The sequence below is a fragment of the Pristiophorus japonicus genome, chromosome 6 (assembly GCF_044704955.1).
Source record: "Pristiophorus japonicus isolate sPriJap1 chromosome 6, sPriJap1.hap1, whole genome shotgun sequence".
Taxonomy (NCBI): Eukaryota; Metazoa; Chordata; class Chondrichthyes; family Pristiophoridae; genus Pristiophorus; species Pristiophorus japonicus.
In genome coordinates, this window is record NC_091982.1 from 266071136 (window position 1) to 266096586 (window position 25451).

General features: G+C 46.7%; 1 long non-coding RNA gene across 1 annotated transcript in view; it reads right to left on the reverse strand.

Annotated features, from left to right (window-relative positions):
* The window catches only part of LOC139266077 (uncharacterized), an 80025-nt gene extending 62251 nt beyond the window's left edge, over positions 1-17774 (reverse strand). Inside the window, exon 1 of the long non-coding RNA XR_011593683.1 lies at positions 17658-17774. This is a non-coding gene — a long non-coding RNA (uncharacterized lncRNA). The remainder of the gene's footprint in view (positions 1-17657) is intronic.
* Between the last annotated feature and the right edge of the window lie 7677 nt (positions 17775-25451).

The following is a 25451-nucleotide window of genomic DNA, read 5'->3' on the forward strand; positions in this document are numbered from 1 at the left end:
TGTGTTATGACAATCCAGCAGTTTTATCAGCCTGTAAATTCTCAGATTTATTGAAATCAGTTTTATAATTTGCTTTGGTGGGATTATGAATTCATAACTTCTGGACTGGTAGTCCAGTACCTTAACCACTTCACTACCATATCTAACACAAAAGCCTGGATCATGTCGTCAATCGTGTGTTTATGCAACAAAAGCAAATTAAGCTCTAATATCTCGCCTTGTAATTTGGAGTTTCAATTCCTAGAATCATCCTAGTCACTCTTCTCTGAATAACCTACAATGCATCAATGTCTCTTTTGAAGATAAATGCCTAATTTGCATGGAATAGGGTCAATTTTCTGTGTCCATTCTACCAGTAGGGAGGATTAGCCACTGGCCACGTACAATGGGAAACCATAGGCATGTTTCCCTCAATTTTCCATCCATTAAGATTAACGGAAAAGTATGGGCAGCACACCCACAATTTACTGATATACACAGCCAGCAGGCAAGGCTTCCCATCAGCACTGCAAAATCAATCCGAACATCAGTTTAGTACCTAAAGTGGCCTAGACAAAGTTAGAATAAATTCTTTTAACTTGCTGCGAAATGTCATTATCCTAGTATCCGACTAACTTTGTTAATAACAGCTTCACATTGACAGGATAATTTCAATGAATAGCCAATAATTATATCCAAACCCTTTTTCGACCTTTGAGGGTGCCAGGTTGCCTGTTGGCAGCGCGGCCAAACCCGGGGGGCATAATTGTCACCCGACATGGCAGCCGACTACAAAAAAACACATGGCAGCAGTGGCAGTGCGTCTTCCCCTTTAATGGGAGCCGCACCGCCGTTTCAGAAGCCACAGCCTCACTGCACCGTCTGAGAAAAGCAGCTTTTGGTACCACCCGGCGGGAAGATTTTCTCGATGGAATGTTGCCGTCAGAGGGGGAGGGGAACATCGGTGGTGCGTACTCCGATGACGCACTTAGGACGGATCGGCAGCAGGGGAGCGGGTCACTGACGGGATACCGCAGGAGCAGAATTTTGATAATGGCGGCATTACACGAATAGTCAGCGGCCATTGCGCTCCGCAGTGTGGCCGCCAATTTCCGGTGGTAACAGGCCTTAAGGAAATTGGCAACTTCGGTCCCCTGGTGTTAAATTAATGTCAATATCTGGACAAAGCAATTAACAATAAACAAAATCAGTGCTGTTTATCAACAAAACAAAACCCTGTTTCACGGCCTGAGCGCCATTCCGTAGCACTATTAAATTGCACTAAAACGGCAGCTGGCGAAACTGGCAAATCTCACAGCGGCTGATGTTTTCATCCTTACCATTGTGCTGCCGGGAACTGGGAGCACCATGCTGGACAAAATGGTGGCGTGTGACTTTAATCGGCGTGTAATGCTTCGACCCTGGCGGTGAATTCAGTGCTGGGTCCTGAGCATGCCAGGTTAACCAGGTGCAAGCAGGCTGATAGTGGTGATCTCTGCACCTCTTAAAGGGACACACACATCATTCAGGTAAGTTTGAATTTAACTGCCTGGACTGGGTTTTTTTTTTATTTTATTGAAGCGATGGCTTGCTGCAATAGATGTGAAACGTTTTTTAAATGTGCAGGGAGTACTGCTGGATGCTTGCAAGGGATCGGATGGTAAATGAAGGCCTTTGAGAAGCCACAACTTGCTGCAATTACTCAGCAGGTCATTCCTCATCCGTGGAGAGAAAAACAGAATTCACATCTCAGGTCAACATGCTGCCTGACCAACTGAGTTTTTCCAACATTTTATGCTGTTATTTCACATTTACAGCATCCGCTTGAAGAGGAAGAGGCCGAAGAGGCCGAAGCCACAGAGGAGGAAGCTGAAGAAAAGGAATCAGAAGATGAGGGATCAGACAAAAGGATGCAACCCAGACAGCTCCTTTCTGGCTGGGATATTCAGGATGGACCACAATCCCAATTCCCTTTCAACATTAGTCCCACACTGTACCTTTCATCTGTTATTGACCAGCACATTGTCCTCTTGGCCATGATGCTGAAATAAAAGCCACCACAAATTAAACTCTTCAATGCTCCTATATACGTCTATCCATCCAATGTGATATCAAGGAATCAACTCATCACTCGTATGCATTCTCTTAGTGAGTATCCTGTCTGTGTATTTGCCTGTCCTACTGATGTCACGCAGTGCTACTCCAGTGGCCACAGCATGGCAGGTGGACTTTCAGTGGGGGACTTTTAGGGGACACTGCAAATGTCCTTGCTGGTTGAACTTGAGGAGCTGGAGGCTGGGAATGTCAAATCAATCAACTTCTCTTCTTGTTCTTCTACATCTCCTCTCCCTCTTCTTGTTGACTCACTGGCTGGGCAGGCTGCATTTTTTGGGTGTATGAAATGAGGAAGGCACAAAGGTGGAGTTGTGCTGACAGGAAGGCGGAAAAGTAATAGGTGCCAGAAGGATGATAATGTGCGAAGACACCTGCATCTTGTATCCTTTCTGTTATGTATTTAACCCCTTGTAACCTGCATCACACCTGACCACCAGAGGGCCTACCTGTTAAAGTCCCAAGGATCCCAGCATCCCTTGGGAGCACAGTATATAAGCAGGCCACCCACGAGGTACTTGCACTCTGAAATCTTAATAAAGGAGCTAAGGTCACACTTGCTCATTACACACAATACTCAGACTGACCATTTATTCTGAGGGTAACACTTTCAGCCCTGCCACTGGACAAGGGCTCAACCATTCCCCTGCCAAGAATGGCCTGCACTATCTCCTGCCAGGGGGTGAGATGAGGCTAAGAATAGGAGATGTGCCTCGTCATTGGTGCAGATTGTTGGTAGGTGAGTGATTGAGGGTCATGCATTGAGCAGTGTGTGACGCTAGTGGGGCAGTTGGTAGGAGTTGGCTTTTGAAGATACATTCACTGACCTTGACCAGTGGTCTGAGACCATGAAGCTTCTTTGGGCATTGGAGCCAGATGGTGGGGGTAAAACTGCTGGCAGTGACGGCCACAGCTTTCTTTCTGGAGGGCCTCCTGGCCCTTGTGGGTAGAGGGCCTGAGTTGCAGTGTTGACCCCTGCACAAAGCTGGAGTGCTGCATGCGAGACCCTCAGTGTCCCTTCCCTGACTTGTTGAGCCATTTGTATTATTGCTGAGGCAGTTTTCCAATTTAAGAATTAGGAGCAGGAGTTGGCCATTGGCACCTCGAGCCTGCACCGCCATTCAATAAGATCATGGCTGATCTTCTACCTCAACTCCACTTTCCTACACTGTCCCCATATCCTTTTGAAGAAGGATTTTAGAATCCCTCTATAGTATGGCCTTCTGGGTTAGCAAATATAGTCAAGCTCTGTCTGCCTAGTAACAATAAGCAAGAACCAATCAAAGACATAGCACGTAGCTAAGCTTTGCACACAGCTAAGCGCAGTTGCTAGAAACCGCATCCCAGACTGTCTGGGTATAATTAGGCTAACAGTTCATTGTAGCAACCGTGGTTAAGAAATGTGATGCCAGGTGTGAAATAACAGGATAACAGCCTTTGCTTGCCTCGTAGCTAAAGTGGAAAGCCCCAATATCACAAGAAATGTTGTAACTGTCAAAAGGATATTGTGGTCAGTTGACAGAACAAGTGATGCACGTGGATTGTGGTGTTTAGCTTTAAGTTCTGTTTACTGGCAAGCAGGAAGTTGAGTTGGTAACAGCTAGCGGCGGGCGCTGTACCTTCTCCCTTGGCCCAAGTTTTATGTAATAAACGGTGTACTTTTTACTCTCAGCAGACTGTGTGCGTGAGTCAGATTATTCGATCTCAAATTCGCCCACAACAATTTGGCGTATTCGGCAGGATGTTTCGGACAATGGTCAGTCGGCAATCAGATGGAAGCCATGGGTGAGTAATTTAGGTGCCATCCACAAATCAGGCTAACCGTGAAGAGGACCCGGCTGGCTGTTGGCGGAACATTCGAATCTAAGGAACAGTCTGTGCGAGAGTCAAAAGCAACACATTGTATTGTGAGTAACGAATTACCATAGATAGGGATAGGGACATTGTCGTAGCGATAAAAGACAGTCAGATTAATAATAAGCTGCACAGATTTGATACTGTGTCTTTTACTATTTATAATTTGGACCATTATATGAGTATATCTGGGTTTAAGTCCCATGGATAAAACACTTTGGGAGAGGATTTGAGTCGTGTCGAAAGACCAACGGGTAAAACGGCATAAGTCAGACCACAGAATGGCATCGGGGAAAGGATTAGACTGGAGAGTAGAAGATTCCCTTACTAGATTCTATGCAAACGACCGGAAGGGCTTAATCGACAAAATGTTAAAAGGCGGATGGGATCCCTCACAGGAACCAGCCGAAGAAAAGAAATGGTGGCAAAAAGAAAAGACTAAACGAGCACAAAAGGCCGGCATAATTATAGCACGACAATTTCTGAAATACGTAGAATTGAACAAGGCAAAAAAAAATAAAGAAACTAAAAGAATTGAAGTGGGACATTGCGTCCTTCAGGAATTAAGGGGTTAACAATGCAACCTGCAAACTAGCTGCAATGGCTGAGATGACACGTACACATAAACCGCAGACAAGCTTCAGCTAAAAAAAAATTTCCGTTCGTAGTCGACAAAATCTCAAGCGGGCGGTGGACACCTGCAGATAAAAGCCATGTCAAAGGCGTGAGTACATTTTAATTACAGCTAGGACAGAGGGCAGAAATGTGTCTGGTGCCAGCTGTCTGAGAGATCTGTATCTGCAGGTCTGGCAAAGACTTGAAGTAGTCAGCGAAAGATCCCAGATGAACAATTGCGATCGGTTATATAGAAGTGTGTCTGTGTAACGTTGCGATTGATAATCGATATATGTTGCAAGTATCGGGGCAAGTAATTAAGGGACGTACCGCTGACAATATATAGCCATAGGAAGTGAGAAACTCGAGTTGGGACCAGAGGTGTCTCTGACACGGTACGGAAAAAAAATCAAAAACTAATTGAAATAATGATTAAACAAAATTGGAAACGAGACAACCCATTCACGGCACAAAGGAAGTGGTGGAAGTCAGAAAAGAAACAAAAAGAGGAGAAAGCCCTCGTTTTAGTGACACGTGCGTATTGTGAATTAAATAGATGGACTAGACTATTGACTGAGAAAGGACAAAATAAACCGACAGTAGGTGTGATGGTGAAAGCACCTGTCAGGACAACAATATAGAAGCGGGGGGAGGGGGGAGGTTTAAAGAAGGTCTCTTCACCCAGTGGGTGGTGGGAGGGTCTGGAACGCACTGCCTGAAAGGGAAGATTATGTTTTTTTAAACTGAAAAGACTGTAAGCTGTGGGCGAAAGTTGAGATTGATTGATGGTGTCTGTGCCTGTCGGCTGGCTTTCGATAGAAAGGAAGTTAACTGTTTCACAGCCAGCTGTGAACTCGGTTTTAATTCGGTGATACCTTTTAATATTGGAGATTTTCTTAATTTGAAGAGAATATTTGTTCCTGGTGTAGAAGGAATTTTAGGATCAGTTTCTCTAGGCCCTGAGGGACCTGGCAAGGGACTGAAAGTCAGCGGCCCCCACTCAGAGCGAAGGCGATCCTCGGATCCACATTACAGCATTGTTAGGGGTCCGGCAATGTGACATGTTGCTGGATACAGGTGCCTCTGTTTCAATGACTGATACTCTCCTACCCACAACCAAACGGACAGTTCTAATCACAGGGGTTGGAGGATGTGCCACAAGAGCACACCTAAGCGACGTAGTATTATTGGACGTAGTGGGAATTCTATTTTATGTTTGTCCCAATAATGAGGGTACAATATTAGGAATCGGTCTCCTAGAACAATTAGGAGCGTTAATTGATCCACAGGGGAAGAAAATAGTTTGGAGAAGCCCAAATGGGCGCAAAACTACTACCTTCGGGGAACAAAATAAATTGGACAACTAAGCAAAGGTGGGGAACGTACAACTCCTCACCAGGGATCGGAATACATTAAAAGGGTATGGCCCCATGTGTCTGCAGATTGACGGAGTGTGGGCACGGTCCAAACAAGATTGTGGACTGGTCGAAACCGACCCAATCATTGTTCCGGGACCCGAGCACACCCCTCATAAGCAATATCACAAGACAAGTTTTCCTTTACTGAAGGGGACCGCCAGTATACCTGGACATGGGTGCCACAGTGATTCCACAATAGCCCGGCAATATTTCACCGGACTATGAGTCGAGCCCGAGAAAGGTAGACCTAAACCCCTTACAGAAGCACAGTCCTCCAGTATGTGTATCATCTGCTAATTGCCTCGGAGGATGAACGGGGACACACGGGCAATCTTATAGAAATCTTAGAAACCCTACAAAGCAAATCCCAAGAAATCCCAAATCGGACAAACAGTGGTACAATGCTTAGGGCATAACATATTACAAGGGACCACTGCCAAGCTGTAGAGGAAAGAAATACTGTCCAGTAATAATTGATTTGTTTACCCGGTGGGTGGAAGTTTTCGTTACCCGAAACTGCACCACAACCACAGTCGCTCATATCTTAGCCGAGGAGGTGATTCCCCGCTGGGACATCCCCACTCAAATAGACTCCGATCAGGGAACCCACTTCACAGGACAGATGGTAAAATTACTACTGGGCATCAAACAAAAATTTCATATCCCCTACCACCCGCAGAGTTCGAGAATGGCAGAACGGATGAATCGGACAATAAAGACAGCCCTGTCAAAAGCCATCCAAGAAACCGGACAGGCTTGGGCTGAGCTGCTGCCTGCTGAGACAAAGGGCAACCCCTAACCGGACAACAGGATTAACTCCATATGGACTCATGACTGGTTGGGCAATGCGATTAACCGAAGGTATAATTACAGGAGGGCCCGATGTGGGCCCACTACGGAATCAAATAAGAAGATATGTCATAGAGTTAAGTAAGCAACTTAAGGATATGAGACAGGAAGTAAGAGAACAACAGGCAGGCCAGGACGAACAAAAAGAGGTAGAATTTCCAGCAAATCTTCCCCAAGTGGGGGAGAAAGTAATGGTTAAGGGGCTACCGGAATGAACTGGGTTCGCGCTGCAGTGGTCGGGACCATCCGAGATATTGATCAGTGGCGATACGTGTGCATGTGTGAATATGAATGGAGTAGGACTGTGGAAACATTGGTCCCAGTTGAAAAGCTGCACTGACATGTAGTGGGCAGCCCAAGGGCGACCATCCCTTTTACAGGATGCCCTGGCGAATGATGATACTGTTATGGATGATCCAGACAACGGATCAACACCACGAGGAAGACCCAAGGGATCCCGAATTCAGACAAATAATTGTGGGGGATGGAATCCACATATTGGGGTTCTTTCCGTCAGAAGGAGGTCTGGTGGACTTTGGTCTGCCACCGAATGGCACCATCCAAAGATACAAGGGGGTCCAACCGAAAATGTTTATCTCTGTGATACCTCACAGAACGGCATGTATATCCTTTAACCGTTAGAATGTCCCACACATACCATGGGACCCCCGAGCGGGGTGGTCCTGAGAACGCAGGGAATCCAATTGTATGAAAATGTACACCATGAGATATTACCTGGAATAGTAAACCTGACGGACATTAGGCTATCAGAAAAATGTGACCTTAAGGTACAGGCATTGTACACTCGAATGCTTAAAATAGTGTTGAAAGAATCCTGCAACGCCTCAGGGGCATCCAGATACCGGAGCCCTCTGAAAGCGGTGCAGACCTACAGACAGAAACGGGGTCTGATCAATGACGTCTTAACAGGGGTCAACACGGGAACCTCATTTATAAATACCCTAGACATACAAGCTATACAGGAACAATCGGAAAGCCTTAAAGACACGGTCAGAAAGTTGCTTCAGAGGCAGACAGACGCAGCCAAAGAGGCTGCTCGAGAAAGCGATGGGGCAGCAGAGAGCTTAGTCAAAGGGATTACAGTCCTGGAGGGCCATGCTGCCACCATTAACCGCCTGATTGAACGAGAATTCAATGCGGAAAAGGCAGAGGTTCAGCGAGACCTCTGTCATGCTTACGGGGGATGGATGATTGGACAGGTCAGGGAGCATCTGGACCAAATACACAGGGGCGAAGTCCCGGACTGGATTAACAGCACCCACCTGTTCCGTCTAGCACAGCACCCAGGGTCACTGGACGTGTGCACCATCAAAGGAATGACAAGAGTCTTTCTGGTGACAGGCGTATGCACAGATTCACATTCTGCCCTGGTGGGGATGGTCCTAATGATTCCGGTAATGGCGAAAGGGGAGTCTGGACCACACCCCCAGTTTGAGGTAGAAAACTTGTGGCTAATCCGGGGTGAGAATTACATGCAGTACTACCCAATGGATCAATATGGGATCAAACGGAACGGAATCATGAGACGGGTCTCATTATCAGGGTGCAGCAGGGTAAGAAGCCTAACTATAGGTCCACATCCAGCAGGCTGGGGAAGTGATGATGGGTGCGGATTTAATCAAACCATTGAGTGTGTCTTCGAAATAAGCCCATCAGAATCCGAACACACTCACTCTGCCTACCGCGGAAAGGGGGAATACTCTGTGGTAATCAACCAACCAACTTATAACTATGGTATCTATCAATGTAATATCACTAACCCCAACTTCTGCTTCACCCCGAGGCTACCGATAACAATCGGACGAGCACGAACGACGTATATCCATGCTCGAGAAACCATTGCCCTGAATTTGACTGATGAGATTAAACAAGATTTGGATCAATAAGAAAGTGAACTGGCCACACCAGTACCCCACCTGCCCGAGGACCTGAGAGACATAAAGGATCCTCTGCTGGCAAGCATAAAATGATACCACATGCTCAAACAGAAGTTGCGCAAACTGGGCAAGGACATTGCAAAAGACCTTCAACGTACCCCTTGGCATGAGAAGGCATGGAACTGGGGACTGAATGTTAATATCCATCCATGGATATGTATCATATCACACATATTGGTGGCAGTACAACTAATCTTGGCTCTTGGATACACTTTTATGTTCTGCTTATCATGCAGAAGATGCAGGGCTAGGTGCCACGCCCAGCGGATATTGAAGGTACTTGACTAAAGGAAGAAGCTGATGAACAGTGGGATTTAACCACTGGCATCACGCACCTATTCCTCCCGAACCCATCGGCTGATCACCAAACAAGGGGGTGAGATGAATGGACTTAACTTAGTAGTGGTCGCATAGGCTGGGGTAGCCAAGAACCAAAAGGGGCATTGAGGAAGGATTTTAGAATCCCTCTATAATATGGCCTTCTGGGTTAGCAAATATAGTCAAGCTCTGTCTGCCCAGTAACAATAAGCTAGAACCAATCAAAGACATAGCACGTAGCTAAGCTTTGCACACAGCTAAGCGCAGTTGCTAGAAACCGCAACCCAGACTGTCTGGGTATAATTAGGCTAACAGACCATTGTAGCAACCGTGGTCAAGAAATGTGATGCCAGATGTGAAATAACAGGATAACAGCCTTTGTTGCCTCTTAGCTAAAGTGGAAAGCCCCAATATCATTAGAGACGTTGTAAATGTCAAAAGGATATTGTGATCAGTTGCTGGAACAAGTGATGCATGTGGATTGTGGTGTATAGCTTTAAGTTCTGTTTACTGGCAAGCAGGAAGTTGAGTTGGTAACAGCTAGCGGTGGGCGCTGTACCTTCTCCCTTGGCCCAAGTATTAGGTAATAAACGGTGTACTTTTTACTCTCAACAAACCGTGTGTGTGAGTTAGATTATTCAATCTCAAATTCGCCCACAACACTTTGATTCCCTTAATATTCAAAAATCTATTGATCTATGTCTTGAATATACTCAACGACTGAGCCTCCACAGCCCACTGGGGTAGAGAATTGCAAAGATTCACAACCTTTTAATGAAGAAGTTTCTCCTCATCTCAGTCTTAAATGGCCAATCTCTAATTCTGAGACTGTGACTCCTGGTTCTTGACTCCCAAGCCAGAGGAAACATCCTCCCTGCATTTACCCTGTCAAGCCCTATAAGAATTTTGTATGTTTCAATGAGATCACCTCTCATTCTTCTAAACTCTAGAAAATATAGGCCTAGTCTACTCAATCTCTCCTCATCCCCCCCATCCCAAGAATCAGTCTGGTGAACCATCCTTGCACTCCCTCTAAGGCAAGTATATCCTTCCTTAGGTAAGGAAATCACAACTGTACACAATACGCCAGGTGCATTCTCACTAGCGCCCTATATAATTACAGTAAGATGTCTTTACATTTATACTCAAATTTTCTTATAATAAAGGCCAACATACCATTTGCTTTCTTAATTGCTTGCTGTACCTGCATGTTAACTTTCAGTGAATCGTGGAGTAGGACACCCAGGTCCCTTTGAACACCAACATTTCAAAATCTCTTACCATTTAAAAAATTCTCTGATTTTCTATTTTGTTTGACCAAAGTGGATAATTTCTCCATTATATTCCATTTGCCATGTTCCTACCCACTCACTTAGCCTGTCTATATTCCCTTGAAGCCTCTTTGCATCCTCCTCACAACTTACATTCCCACCTAGCTTTGTATCATCAGCAAACTTGGGATATATTACATTTGGTTCCCTCATCCCAATCATTGATATAGATTGTGAATAGCTGGGGCCCAAGCCCTGATCCTTGGGGTACCCCACTAGTTACAGCCTGCCAACCCGAAAATGACCCGTTTATTCCTATTCTCTGCTTTCTGTCAGTTAACCAATCCTCAATACATTCTGGTATATTACCCCCAATCTACATGAGCCCGAATTTTGTTTAATAACCTCTTGTGTGGCACCTTATCGAATGCCTTCTGACAATCCAAATACACCACAGGTTGCGGTTCGGAAGGTAATTCAGCTTTAAGAGCTGAATATTCACATTTGGAACTTATCTTAGTTGTTGAATATTTTCTAAAAGACAGAAAGGGCTGAAAAATGTATTGATTCACTGCATTTTATTTTGTATTGCTTCAGTGTGCATGGCCCCTTTAATTCTCAGACCTCTTCATTCCCCAAAATTCCCTGCAACCTCTACATCTTCACTCCCAGAGGAATGCAACTTCGTCCCGGATCCCTCCAGCAATGCCTCCAGGATGGCGTTGCACAGAAGGTGAGTGCTGCACCACCTATCTCCATGCCTGCCACCCCCAGACCAATTTTACATGCTTGGCGTTGGTGCCATTTCCAGCGGCAATTAACTGTAGTTGCTGATGACACCGGCAACTTTGCTGGCGAACTCAAATTTTCCCCCCAGTATCTGGTTTAGTTGCTAGCTTATTACAATTCATTAAGCTATGTAAATGGCTTAATAGTATTGTCCCTGCACCTTAAAACAAAATAATGTTATAACTACAATGGTCCACCGTAACAGACATGTATGAAAATAAGAGGCAGGAAAAGAACAGTTGGTCCCTCAAGCCTTCCCCACACTCATGGGGCTGGATTTTCCACTTTGTGGCTAAGGCCGAAAAAAATGGGCCTTGTTCCAGCGATGCGGGACGTATCGCCCATGCTGATTGCCGGCGATTTAACACTTGGCCTTACCCCGACGATGTCAAATGGGCGATGTGATTTCTCGTCCATCTCACGATCGCCCAAAGAAAATGGAAGTGAATGAACAAAAAAGCTTCCCTAGCAACGCTATACTGCGCATGTGTAGCTTGACTTTTTTTTTCAGGTTGATGCTCCTTCCCGCGTTTTGGGAGGTCAGGGGTCATCACACATGCTCAGAAGCTCTGTGAGGGTCAGGGAGAGAGAGAGAGGAGAAAGCATTTTGTGGTCTGACTTATCCGATACTAATCGACATGGAGGGATCAGTTGAGAGGCGCAGGGCGAAGCAGTTCAGCGAGGAGGCAATGAGGCCCTCGTGAATGCTGTCAGCTCCAGGTGGGAGGATCTGACACGGGGTGAGCATGGGAATCCTCCACCCCCTGCATATCGCAGGATTTGGTCCGACATTGGCGACGTGGTCATGTCGGCCTCTAATGAAACGCACACACCGGACCAGTGCCGCAAACAGTGGAACAGTCTACTGGCAGCTGCGAGAGTAAGTTGAAATGTATATTTATGTATTATTTAATGATCTAAATAGTAACGAGAATCTGCAATGTTATTTGGTTACATTTAAACATAACTAAATTATGAATAAATTTATGCAACCCAGCATAAAGTTAAATGTTGTAGTGTGAAATATGCAACGTAATGCTAATTTGTAATAGAATATTTAAATCTGTCAGTCTTAAATGTCTTCAATGTCTTAAATTGCCTGATCCATTTGCTTATGCCGTGTAATGTTATCGTATCACTTACAGAAGAAGATTTCAGGAGCAACACAGGACGGGCGGAGGCTCTGTCATGATACACACATTAAGTGTTTACAAGGAGCTTGCGGTGGCCTTGGTGGGGCCAGAAAGCCGTTCGGTCACATCCCGTGGTGTGGCCGAACCCACCCTTGAGACATGTGAGTAATGAGAAATGTGCATTGTGCAATGTGTGAATCATTAGTAAATACTGAAAATGTCGTAGTTACGCATGTAATGTTATGCAATTATAATATAATCTGATATATAATGGTGATGTACTCTAGATCTTCGAATGAGGTCATGTTAGGTCATGTTAAACCTTGTGATCACCTGTGCATATGGGGTAATGGAAAGCATTGCAATGTTTTGAGTTCGAGAAAAATTATAATGCAATGATTTGAATTGTTAACCGTTGTTTATCAAATTAAAGTTCAGGTGGTTCTCGAGTCAGTGGAGCCCACTACCACTGAACCATCTCCAGCATCATAGGAGGATGAAGAAGAGGAGCCACTGCAGACCCCTGCTGCTGTATATCAGCAGGAGGAGGAGGAGGAGGAGATTGAGGAGGAGACAGAAGAGAAGAGATTTGTTTTACGGGGGTGGGGAACAACCTGCGGCCACCTCGGTTGAGATGGATGAGGCACCGGGACCAAGCGGTGTGCAGGTGGCGATGACAAGGTGCGTCATATTGCAAACGCCGACCCCACGGAGGTCCGGTCAGCGTGACGAGCAATGGCCTGCCTTGGAGAGCCAGACAGAGAGCTTGATTTCCCTGTGCAGGGAGACAGTCGCGATTGGTCATCACCTTATCCAGGGGTTCGCGGGATTCTCTGCGAACTGGAGCCAGTTTCCAGCATCCTGGAGCGAGTTCTGCCAGAACTTCTCCAACTGGTCTTCTGAGCAGTCACTGACTGCAAGGGAGACCTTGGAGGCTATTCGGCAGCAGACAGCCGCAATCAATGTCCTACGGCATGCGTTGCTGGCTGGACAGGGCGCTGCACCCCAAGGTGTCGTGTCTGCTCGCAGCGACACCACGAGCACGCAAGTGAATACGGAGGGAACAGTACCTCCGGACTCAGAAGTAGAGCCTCAGGTTTCTGCTTCCTCTCCGTCACCTCCACCACGGCAGGAAGTCTTGACATCCTACTCTGCACGACGTCTTGGTGTCGGTCTGCGTAGACCAAAATGGGCGGGTGGGGTGCGAACACGGAGTGGGACAGGATCTGGAGGGAAACGTGGCCTCAGGTAGGGAGGGGGGAGTCCTCGGTTCGCTATTCACTAAGGAGGACAGAAACAACCTTCCGGATATAAATGGGGTCGGAGGGTCTAGTAAGAAGGAGGAACTGAGGGAAATCCTTATTAGTCGGGAAATTGTGTTGGGGAAATTGATGGGATTGAAGGCCGATAAATCCCCAGGGCCTGATGGACTGCATCCCAGAGTACTTAAGGAGGTGGCCTTGGAAACAGCGGATGCATTGACAGTCATTTTCCAACATTCCATAGACTCTGGATCAGTTCCTATGGAGGGGAGGGTAGCCAATGTAACCCCACTTTTTAAAAAAGGAGGGACAGAGAAAACAGGGAATTATAGACTGGTCAGCCTGACATCAGAAGTGGGTAAAATGATGGAATCAATTATTAAGGATGTCATAGCAGCGCAGTTGGAAAGAGGTGACATGATAGGTCCAAGTCAGCATGGATTTGTGAAAGGGAAATCATGCTTGACAAATCTTCTGGAATTTTTTGAGGATGTTTCCAGTAGAGTGACAAGGGAGAACCAGTTGATGTGGTGTATTTGGACTTTCAGAAGGCTCTCGACAAGGTACCACACAAGAGATTAATGTGCAAAGTTAAAGCACATGGGATTGGGGGTAGTGTGCTGATGTGGATTGAGAACTGGTTGTCAGACAGGAAGCAAAGAGTAGGAGTAAATGGGTACTTTTCAGAATGGCAGGCAGTGACTAGTGGGGTACCGCAATGTTCTGTGCTGGGGCCCCAGCTGTTTACATTGTACATTAATGATTTAGACGAGGGGATTAAATGTAGTATCTCCAAATTTGCAGATGGCACTAAGTTGGGTGGCAGTGTGAGTTGCGAGGAGGATGATATGAGGCTGCAGAGTGACTTGGATAGGTTAGGTGAGTGGGCAAATGCATGGCAGATGAAGTATAATGTGGATAACTGTGAGGTTATCCACTTTGGTGGTAAAAACAAAGAGACAGACTATTATCTGAATGGTGACAGATTGGGAAAAGGGGAGGTGCAACGAGACCTGGGTGTCATGGTACATCAGTCATTGAAGGTCGGCATGCAGGTAAATCAGGCGGTTAAGAAAGCAAATGGCATGTTGGCTGTTGGCCTTCATAGCGAGGGGATTTGAGTACAGGGGCAGGGAGGTGTTACTACAGTTGTACAGTGCCTTGGTGAGGCCACACCTGGAGTATTGTGTACATTTTTGGTCTCCTAACTTGAGGAAGGACATTCTTGCTATTGAGGGAGTGCAGCGAAGGTTCACCAGACTGATTCCCGGGATGGCGGGACTGACATATCAAGAAAGACTGGATCAACTGGGCTTGTATTCACTGGAGTTCAGAAGAATGAGAGGGGATCTCATAGAAACGTTTAAGGTTCTGATGGGTGTCGACAGGTTCGATGCAGGAAGAATGTTCCCAATGTTGGGGAAGTCCAGAACCAGGGGTCACTGTCTAAGGATAAGGGGTAAGCCATTTAGGACCGAGATGAGGAGAAACTTCTTCACCCAGAGAGTGGTGAACCTGTGGAATTCTCTACCACAGAAAGTTGTTGAGGCCAATTCACTAAATATATTCAAAAAGGAGTTAGATGTAGTCCTTACTACTAGGGGGTCATGGGGTATGGCAAGAAAGCAGGAATGTGGTACTGAAGTTGCATGTTCAACCATGAATTCATTGAATGGCGGTGCAGGCTCGAAGGGCCGAATGGCCTACTCCTGCACCTATTTTCTATGTTTCTATGTTTCTCGATAGTTCATTTGTTTTAAAATGTTCACTTGTTATTATCAATTTATTATACTCTTGTTATTGTTATTGTTATTGTTACTAAATTGGCCAATTGTATTCAATAGTTGAATGTTCATTGTTCTCATTACTTAACTGTTCACTTTTCATTCTTTCTGAAATGGTCACTTGTTATTGTTTCTGAAATGGTCACTTGTTCTTTCAACTGTTCAATTTCTTCTTCTTCTAACATTTTGGGGATTTTGAGGGAAGGGTGGGTCGGTGCGGAGGGTGGGGGGTTGGAGAGAGGGGGTTGTTCATTAGTTCTTAAAAAAAATGTTGTTTGTTAATAAAAAAAAATTTTGTACCTTCTCTCTTATTTACCTAAGTTTTACAACATATAGTTCTTCATGCAGATTTGTTTGTTTATTCTTTTTCCCCAAGGAATATCATTAAATAACTTCACTATGTAAAAGTTATTTACTAAATAATTCCAATATATGAGATCTATTTAGCATAAATAAGATGATAATACCTATTTATATTCCCTGTCCCAAATTTCTGAGTACAATTTGCTTCAATTTTACTCTCTAAATAACTCAGAACAATTCTCCACCCTTCCTCAGAGGCTAAAAATGGTGTCCGTAGTGTCCATTTCCCTCTCTAAGGCCCTGAAAAAGCAACTATTTTTGAGCACTCTTTTGGGCCTTGCATCGGCCCAGCGAAGTGCATGCTAAGTGCTGAAACTTGGGATGGGCCTTGTGTGGGCCATCCTTTGGGCGATCATCTCAGCCATCAAAGTGGAAACTTGGGGACCTATTTTTCCGGCGATACTTTGGGCCTAGTTTCCACTTTATGCTCAAAATGTGCGATCGAGGTCCGTTTTGGGCCATAGATGGACCTTAGATGGACGATGTGAAGTGGAAAGTCTAGCCCATGATGCCTGGAGCATCTTAACTAGACACTCCCTATCCCCACCCCAGGCAGCCAAGTAAACCCATTATTACACATGTAACTTATATTTGAGTACAACTATGAGGACATTCCTGAGATCGCGTGCTATTGGTGGGGTGTCACACTGGCCAGGCAGCCAATCAGAAAATCATGGAGGAGAAATTCAACTCTCGGTCTATCGCTTTGCACCTTAAAAATGGGAGACTCGGAGCTGCAAGTGTGGGATGGAAGGCACCTGGCCTGCCCCACTGATACTCAAGGCCCGTCTAATGCCATTTTCAGGCTGGCCTGTAAATGGGCAAGCAAGTCGCTGGCCTGAAACAGGTATACAGCTGCTTTACTATGCAAACCGGTCTCCTACGCCAGTTGTCGGAGCACAGTGCTAAAGTCAGGTACCATTGGGACTGCTGGAGGTTGCTCAAAAATCAACGACAACACTTTGTCAAAGGTATAGTTTTGTTGTGCTCCTTCCAAAAAATACTGTTCACTGCCGCCAGGCCGGCTCACAACCAATGTCCCCTGTAAGCTGCACTTTGTTCTGTGCAGCCTGTTTCTTTTAATGTACGGTCCCTTTAAATTACTGCGCATGCGCAGTATTTACAATGGAAAAGGCAGAGAGCGGCCTGCGCGGGACCTTACAGATTGGACATGTTAGAGGGAACATTTGCTCACAGCCCTCAGCCTCATCTCCCACCACCCTCCCCGGGAGCCCCACCCAGGACCGACCGGTGGGTCGGCTCAATGTTGAAGCCCAGCAGAATTTGTCAGGCCCTGACCAGCAAGCTGCTTCAGGGTGGCCTGTTGGTTGCCCACAGCCCGTGGCTTCCATTTAAGTGAAGCTTGAGGCCGAATTTGGCTCGAGCCTCAGGCTGGCACCGACTGGAACATAGAGGAATCGCCTGTTTTAGCCACATGCCCAATTTCTCCCCCTTAAATCCATTGTGGATGAAATATCGGGGCAACACATCTTCTGCCGTGAGACCCGACGGTCGGGTGGGATCTTAAAACTATCACCCGTAATCTAATAAATACAGAGAACATTCTCTCTGCGATATGTGCAGCAAAGTTGTTTTTTTCTGGTCGGCAAAGTGTCTGACATGCTTGCGAGTTTCCAAATCAAGTTATTATAAAATCCACACTGTTTGCTCCCATTGAGGCACAATGCATTAATATAAGTCTCGGGGGTTTAGGCACAGGTTAGTAACAGAAAAGCTTAGAGACCCCTAAACATGCATTGAGGTCTAACCAGCTCAACTCACAAAGCTTACCAGAAAAGTGTGCTAAAATATAAAGAACACATCTCTGATTTATCTACAACTAATGCCCAGGGAAAAACTTCCCTTGATGTTTACTGTTCCATAAGGAATTCCATTTCTTGCATCTTACAGCCGTAATGGTCACAGACAATAAAGACACCAGATTTGCTTACCTGCTGTACTCGCTCCATGAATTAAGTCACGAATAACCAGTAAAAGAATGGGATATATCCATACTGCTGCTCTCCCCATGTTGCGATATTCTTCCTTGTACAAGACGTTACTGTGATCTGCAATAAGTTTCTTGAAGCAAGTGACTCAGTTGCAGTCAGCTATCAGCCCACAGTGTCTGCTGACACTCCTCCCTCCTTTGGCATTTTCCCAGCTGTGATTTTTCTGACACATTTTCCGGGTTAAGTTCACTTCTCACATTTCAAAGGCGAGTTCATCGATTGTATGAGATTCTTGTAACCTCAGGTTTTCTACCACATACATTTCTGAAGTTAATGCTCAGGTACTTACACTGAAAGCCTACAGGGATTATAGGATAGTACTCATATGGTAATAGAAACCATTAAATAGTTCATTTTTCTGTTTCAATTGAATACAATTGCTAGAAAACTTTATAAAATATGTAAATAAATCTGAAGAATGATGAACAAGCTGAATTCCATAAATTAACTGACTTGGGAGAGCTTGGGTCATTTTATTAACTATCTGACTTAATAAATACTTTTCAAATTGAAATCTGAAATCTAAAAATGGCATCACTATAGAATTTTGAAATTATCACAGGATTTAAGAGTATATAGACTAAACAAAATTAGATATCTATTTAATAATCTCTTGAACACTCTTCGATCAACTTAACTATTTATTTGGGAGAACTCAGACAGCCATGTGGAGCTTAAGATGGAGGCCCCGATATTCACGGTCCCGGGAAGGACCGTTGCTGCCCGTTTGCGGCGGCCATTCATCAAAAGTGAACGGTCGCCGCCTTGGGCTCAACCCAGGAGGTCTTGCAGTGGTGTGGGCCACTGCCAACTCTCATGGCGTTGTGGGGCTCACGGCAGTCGTGATGCGCTAAAAGTGCTCATAGCTGCCGCTCTGCACCTGGACCCATTTTCAGCGTGAAAAAGCCGGCCCTTTGACGGTGCCCCCGCCAGCTTTTAGGGCTGGTGCAGAGTGGCAGAGATCTCGGAGCTGAGGGAACGGAGACAGACAAGAAGGTAAGATCAAACCTGAGGATGTTCAGCACAGAATCTGCATTCAAGGGGAGAGAGGGAAAGTGAGAGGGAAGAAGAGAGAGAGAGGGAAAGAAAGAGGGTGAGAGAGGGAGTGAGAGAGATGGAAAGAGAGAGGGAGAGAGAGACAGAGAGGGAAGGGAGCAAAAGACAAAGGAGAAAGAGATAGAAGTGAGGAAAGGGAATGAGAAACAGAATGACAAAATTTGATTGGGAGAGAGAGAAATAGGAATAGAGAAAAGGGGAAAAAAACTAGAGAGAGAGAGAAGGAGAGATCCTGAGATTCACAGAGAGAAAACTGAAATCTCAATCCAGGGGCTCAGACTGCAAACATCGCCCCAGCTCCACATTCTGCCCAGTAACAAATGGGAATCTGTTCCACCTTTGCCACCTCCAGGCTAGATCCAAGGTCGTCCCATCCTCTGTCATCAAACTACAGTACGCAGACAACACTTGCTTCTGCGCACATTCAGAGGCCAAACTCCAAGCCATCGTCAACACCTTCACCGAGACCTACAAAAGGATGGGCCTTACACTAAACATCTGTAAGACAAAGGTCCTCCACCAACCTGACCCCTGCTAAAGGTTGTCTGGCCCCTTGTCACATTGGAGACAAGGGCTGGAATTTTGCAGGGTGGTAGTGGGCGCGATCGGTGTCGGGTAGGGTGGGAAAGTTGTTATTTTTGACAGCAGGTTCCCGACCGGTTGTCATCCCACCCCCACACAACATTTCCCCAGGCCCGTCTGTCATCGCGGAGCTGACCCGACCAAGCGCCGGGCGACCCAATTGAGATGATTAACAGCGAGTTGTCAGGCCCTTAACAGGCTTTTTTAAACTTCATTTTTAAATTTAACTGCATAGCCACGGGAACCACGCTGCTCGGGAAGCACGTCTGTCAACCTGAGGCGGGAGTCCCATGGCCATTGCTCCAGCTGATTAGTTGACAGCTTCAAATGTACAGTAAAAGCTCCCACCTGACAGATGATCACTTTCCTCAGGCAGCAGCTGTTGCTCAGTCCATTTCCAGAACAGATTCTGCAAACTGCAAGTCTTTCCAACAGAGTCTCCATCCAGCCTCACCTCATTGGAAGAATGTTCTCACCATTGACAGAATGTTTCTGTCATCTGTTCCAACACCTGCCATCTGTTGAACGATTAAAATCAAGAATGCTCAAGAATGCAACATTTGAGGAGCGCAGATATCTCGTGGGGCTGTGAGGCTGATGGAGATTACAGAGATAGGGAGGGGCGAGGCCATGGAGGGATTTGTAAACAAGTATTGGAATTTTGAAATCAAAGCATTGCTTAACCGGGAGTCAATGTAGGTCAGCGAGCACAGGGATGATGAGTGAACAGGACTTGGTGCGAGTTAGGACACGGGCTGCTGAGTTTTGGATGATCTCAAATTTATGTAGGGTAGAATGTGGGAGGCCAGCCAAGTGTGTTGGAGTAGTCAAGTCTAGAGATAACAAAGGCATGGATGAGGGTTTCAGCAGTGGATGAACTGAGGCAGGGGCAGAGACAGGTAATGCTATGGAGGGGTTTTAGTTATGCTGCGGATATGTGGTTGGAAGCTCACTTCAGGATCAAATATGACACCAAGGTTGCAAACAGTCTGGTTTAGCCTCAGACAGATGCTAGGGAGAGGGATGGAGTCAGTTGCTAAGGAACGGAGTTTATGGCGGGGACTAAAGACAATTACTTCGGTCTTCCCAATATTTAATTGGAGAAAATTTCTACTCATTCAGTAGTAGATGTCGGACAAGAAGTCTGATAATTTACAGACCGTAGAAGGGTCGAGAGAAGTGGTGGTGAGGTAGAGCTGGGTGTCGTCAGCGTACATGTGGAAACTGACACCGTGTTTTTGGACGATGTCGCCAAGGGGCAGTTGAGAAATAAGAAGGGGCTAAGGATAGATCCTTGGGGGACACCAGAGGTAACGATGTGGGAGTGGGAAGAGAAGCCATTGCAGGTGATTTTCTGGCTACGATTGGATGGATAAGAATGGAACCAGGCGAGTGCAGACCCACCCAGCTGGACGATGGTGGAGAGGTGTTGGAGGAGGATGCAGTGGTCAACCGTGTCAAAGGCTGCAGACAGGTCCAGGAGGACGAGGAGGGATAGTTTATCTTTGTCACAGTCACAAAGGATGTCATTTGTGTTTTTGATGAGAGCCGTTTCGGTAATGTGGCAGGGGCAAAAACCAGATTGAAGGGATTCCAGGTGTTCCAGGAAAGATGGGCACGGATTTGAGAGGTGACAACACGGTCAAGGACTTTGGAGAGAAAAGGGAGGTTGGAGATCGGGCGGTACATTGCAAGCACAGTGGGGTCAAGGGCTGGTTTTTTGAGGAGGGGGGACAGAACCGTTAAAAATGTCAGCTAACATGGGAGCCAGAAAAGAAAGTGGTTTGGTCAGCAGTTTAGTGGGAATAGGATCATGGAAGCAGGAAGTGGGTCTCATGGACAAGATGAGTATGGAGAGGTTAAGAGGGGAAATGAGAGAGAAGCTGGAGAAAGATGTGAGTTCCGAGCTGGTGTACTGGGAAACCTGAGAGGAAGTTTGGCTCGGTGGGCGAGAGGAAGGAAGGGAAGTGGCAGAGGCAGCTGATCGGATGGTCTAAATCTTTGAGACAAAGAAAGCCATGAGATCCTCGCATTTGTTGTTGGAGGGGAGTGTGGTGGAGACAGGGGAGAGGGGTTTAAGGAGATGGTTAGCAGTAGATAATAATAGTCAGGGGGTGATCTTTGCATTCCAGAATGATCCTGGAATAATGAGCTATTATGGCAGACAAGAGTAGGACCCGATAATGTTTGGTGGTCCAGCCAGATCTGGTGGTGAATGGCTAAACCAATAGTCCACCATATCCGATCATAACAAAGATATGGATGGGAGTTTCAGCAGCAGATGCTCTGAGGCAAGTGGAGCTTTTATGGAGGTGAAGCAGCTGATCATTGTGATGGAGAGGACATGGTGTTGGAAGCTCAGCTCACAGTTAAATAGGATCTGGAGCAATGTTTCCTCTAATTCAGTTCCCTGCGCGGGCCCTTAACATTAGTTGTGGGGTATCTCTTCCAACGGCAGTGCAGGTGAGCGGCCTGTGCAGTAATTGGTGATTGTGGGCACACACCTTCGGGGGAATATTGATGCTGAGGCTGCGAACAGTCTGTTTCAACCTGAGACAGTGACTAGGGAGGGCGATGGAATCAGCGATAAAGGGAGGGAGTTTGTTGTGGATGGTTTCAGTGTTCCCAATGTTTAAACGGGACAAATTGGGGCTCATCCAAGTCTGCATGTCGGACAAGAAGTCTGACAGCTCAAAGGCAGTGGTGGGGTCGAGAGAGATGATGGTGAAATAGAGCTGGTTATTATTTTTAAGGAAATATGGGTTTAAAAGGTATTTGGGAAAACTGGTCTGAAAAGATTTTTTAAATGTAGCTTGCACATAACAGTGGATTAATCTTAAACTGCTACAATTAATAATAGGTTTGCCCAGTCTAAAGAATAAGCTGTTTATTCCTTTATCCAATCTAGAAACCACTTTGTTTAGTTTATAATATTGGGCCTTGGTAGACTACTTTTCTTAGCTTAGGCAGGCCAAGATTACATTCTGTAGAGTATGGAGTCTTTTATTGCAGATTTTCAGAGTGCCTCTCCAACCTGTGAAGCCTCCTTAAATACCTTTGCTCCCAAGGGATAATGAGGTCCCTTGGGACTCCAGGGATGAACCCCCTGGTGGCTGTACAGAGTAAATACAAATTCACATATATAACAACACTCCCACCCCACCCCCGCAAAGTTAATAGTGTAACTATTTACAATGTGAGTCGATCTGGGGCCCTTCTTGCTCTGGTTGACCGTCTCGGTGTGAAAGCTGGTGTTGTTGAATCATTTGTTGGGCCCTGCTGGGCTGCTGTGGATGATGGGTTCTGCTTCGTGGTCAACCGTGGTGCCGGTTGTCACTGGTGTGTATGTTGGGGGAGCAAAAAAGGTAGGGTCCAAGGTGGGTTGCCCAGGATAGTCCATGAATCTGAGTTTGATTTGGTCCAAGTGTTTCCGATGAATGAGTCCTGAACACACTGGACAGGGTGAGAATAGCCGAAGCATCAGGCTGGAGCACGCAGAGCTGTGCAGACCTGGACACCTGGTTCAATAACCTGGATTCACAGCTGTAGTCTGACGATAACCGAGAGGCAGATAGAAGAAACCGACACAACTTCGAAGAGGAAAACCGAACAACATAAAACCCACCCCAGAGAGACCCTGAGCTGAAATAAGTGCTACAGAACCCTGGAGTGGATAGGATTGTGAGTATAGTCCAAACCCCCTCACAGGCTCAATTTAGGATAGGAATTGGTAGGAAGGGTGGGAGTGGGAGTTGTGGTTGTGTGTGAGTGGGATGTTTTAACCTCTTGTTTTCCCCTTCCCTGTTGCGAGATTTTTCGGGTTGTTGATTGAGATTTTGCCATTATTGCTATTTTGTGACCTCTTCCTATGCCCTCTATCTTTGTGTTTGCTTTTCTAAATAAACAACATTAGCCATTTTGTACTCTTACCCACTGTGTCTGATGCCTCATCACTCACCCACCCTCATAAATCGCACGTACAGAACCCAAGGGGAGTGTGGATTCGAACCCACACCCCAAGCTCCCCTTACAATGGCGACCACGAAGAAGGGAGGTGCGTTGAGTGAGGGTGAAGAGAGTGGAGAGGAGTATAAAATGGAGGGTAGGATTGCTTGGTATGTAACAGCAAGGATAAACTGCTCCAGGAAGTGGGTGCAGGCACTGCTGAGGGCTGAACGGCCTGAGAACACAGCCGCCAGGTGGACCCAGAGTAAAGAGCAGAAAAGATCAGTGGAAAAGGCAGTGTGGCTGATGTGCTTTCAGAAGTAAATACAGGTCTTGGACAGGCAGGTAGACGTCCTGCAGACAGAGTTAGCTGAGCAGAGAGAGGAGCTAGTAAAGAACATCAAAGAAAGGGAAAAGCTGGATCAGGATTTAAAGTGGGAGAGGCAGGTAAGAGAGAGAGATGGAGAAAGCTATTGCAACCACAGGGAGTACCTTCAGTCCCAGGTAACTGAGGGAAAAGGTCACATCAGGGGACTACAGGAGGAACTTGCCCAGGCTCAGAACCAGGGAAGGTTGGGGGAGGGTAAGAGTCTCCAGCTACAGACTGCGCTTCAGGCGACCCACAGCAGGGCAGAGGTGGATCATCGTTCCTTTCAGGAGATGGGGACCCCATGTCTGAGCCCCAGCAGCAGTATAATTTTCCCAGGGAGGCTGAGGCAGACCTAGAGGTCGCATTGGGATGTTGAGACCAATAGCCACACATGTGAACTCTTCTCTTTCTTCAGTTAGGAAACCGGACAATTCTTGAAGGGCCACAGTGGACTACCCAGTCCGCAATAAAAATATCCCTGCCTGTGTGCCCACAGTGGCAGCCGTAGCCCACCTAGTCTCAGCCATCCCCGCGTCCGCAGCCGTCTTTACGGTGTTGGCCATCTCGAATGGGTTCCAGTCCATCCCACTGCGGTCGGAGGACCAGTACAAATTCACCTTTACATTCAAAGGACAGCAGTATACCTGGGACTGTCTTCCCCAGGGCTTCCACAACAGTCCGAGCATTTTTCATCAGTGTATGGCCAACTAACTGAAAGAGTTGAGCAGACCCAGACAGCTAGTCCAATATGTGGACGGCCTGCTGCTATTCTCCGATTCGGAGGCAGAGCACGGTCCCCTGCTGGCAGAGCTGTTGGGACTGCTGCACGAGGAGGGTTTTAAAGTAAACCCTAAGAAGGCACAGATCGGCCAGACAGAGGTAAAATTCGTGGGGCTGACTGTGTGGGCAGGGGAGAGAGCCATTGATGAGGCTAAGAGGAGGGCAGTTCAGGAGTTACTGGCCCCGACTACAGTTACAGGGGTGAGATCGTTCCTGGGTCTGACCGGTTACTGCAGGGACTTCATTGAGGATTCCGCAGCCATTGCAGCCCCCCTACTCCGGCTCCTGCGCAAAGGCGTGAAGTGGGAGTGGGATGAGGACTGTGATGCAGCGTTTACCCGTCTCAAGGGAGACCTGCAGAAAGCTCCAGCCCTGGGAGCGGTAGATGAGGGCGAGGAATTTTTCCTGGAGGTAGCAGCCAGGGGGAATAGCTTAAGTACTGTGCTGATGCAACAGGGGCACGACCAGCTGAGTCCGGTGGTCTACTCCTCCAGGGCCCTCACTGAGGTGGAGAGGGGTTACTCAAACTGTGAAAGTCATCTGCTGGCCACCCACTGGGCTGTGAAGCGGTGGCAGGTGTTTACAGGAGTGTCCCCAATCACCCTCCTCACTCATCACACCCCCACTCAGATGCTGCTGGATGGGAGAATTAAGGATGGGACAGTGAGCAGCGCATGCATTGCTCGCTGGACCCTCCTGCTCTCACAGATGGATTTGAGAGTAAAAGGGATGCATGAGCCCCGACTGGCAGCCAACATGCTGTGCCCCCGGAAAGCCCACCGTTGCTCCGTTGAGGGGGTCTGGGACGTGGACATAGGGCTCCAGGCGGGGATCCATCCCCATGGCCGGGAGATCTATGTTGATGGGTCCAGCACGGTGGTGGCGGGGGAAAGTTTCACAGGGTGCGGGATTTATGATCCCCAGGCAGGCATTGCCAGGGCCATAAAGCTCCCAACCACCATGAGCGCCCAGGATACTGAACTGTCAGCAGTCACGTATGT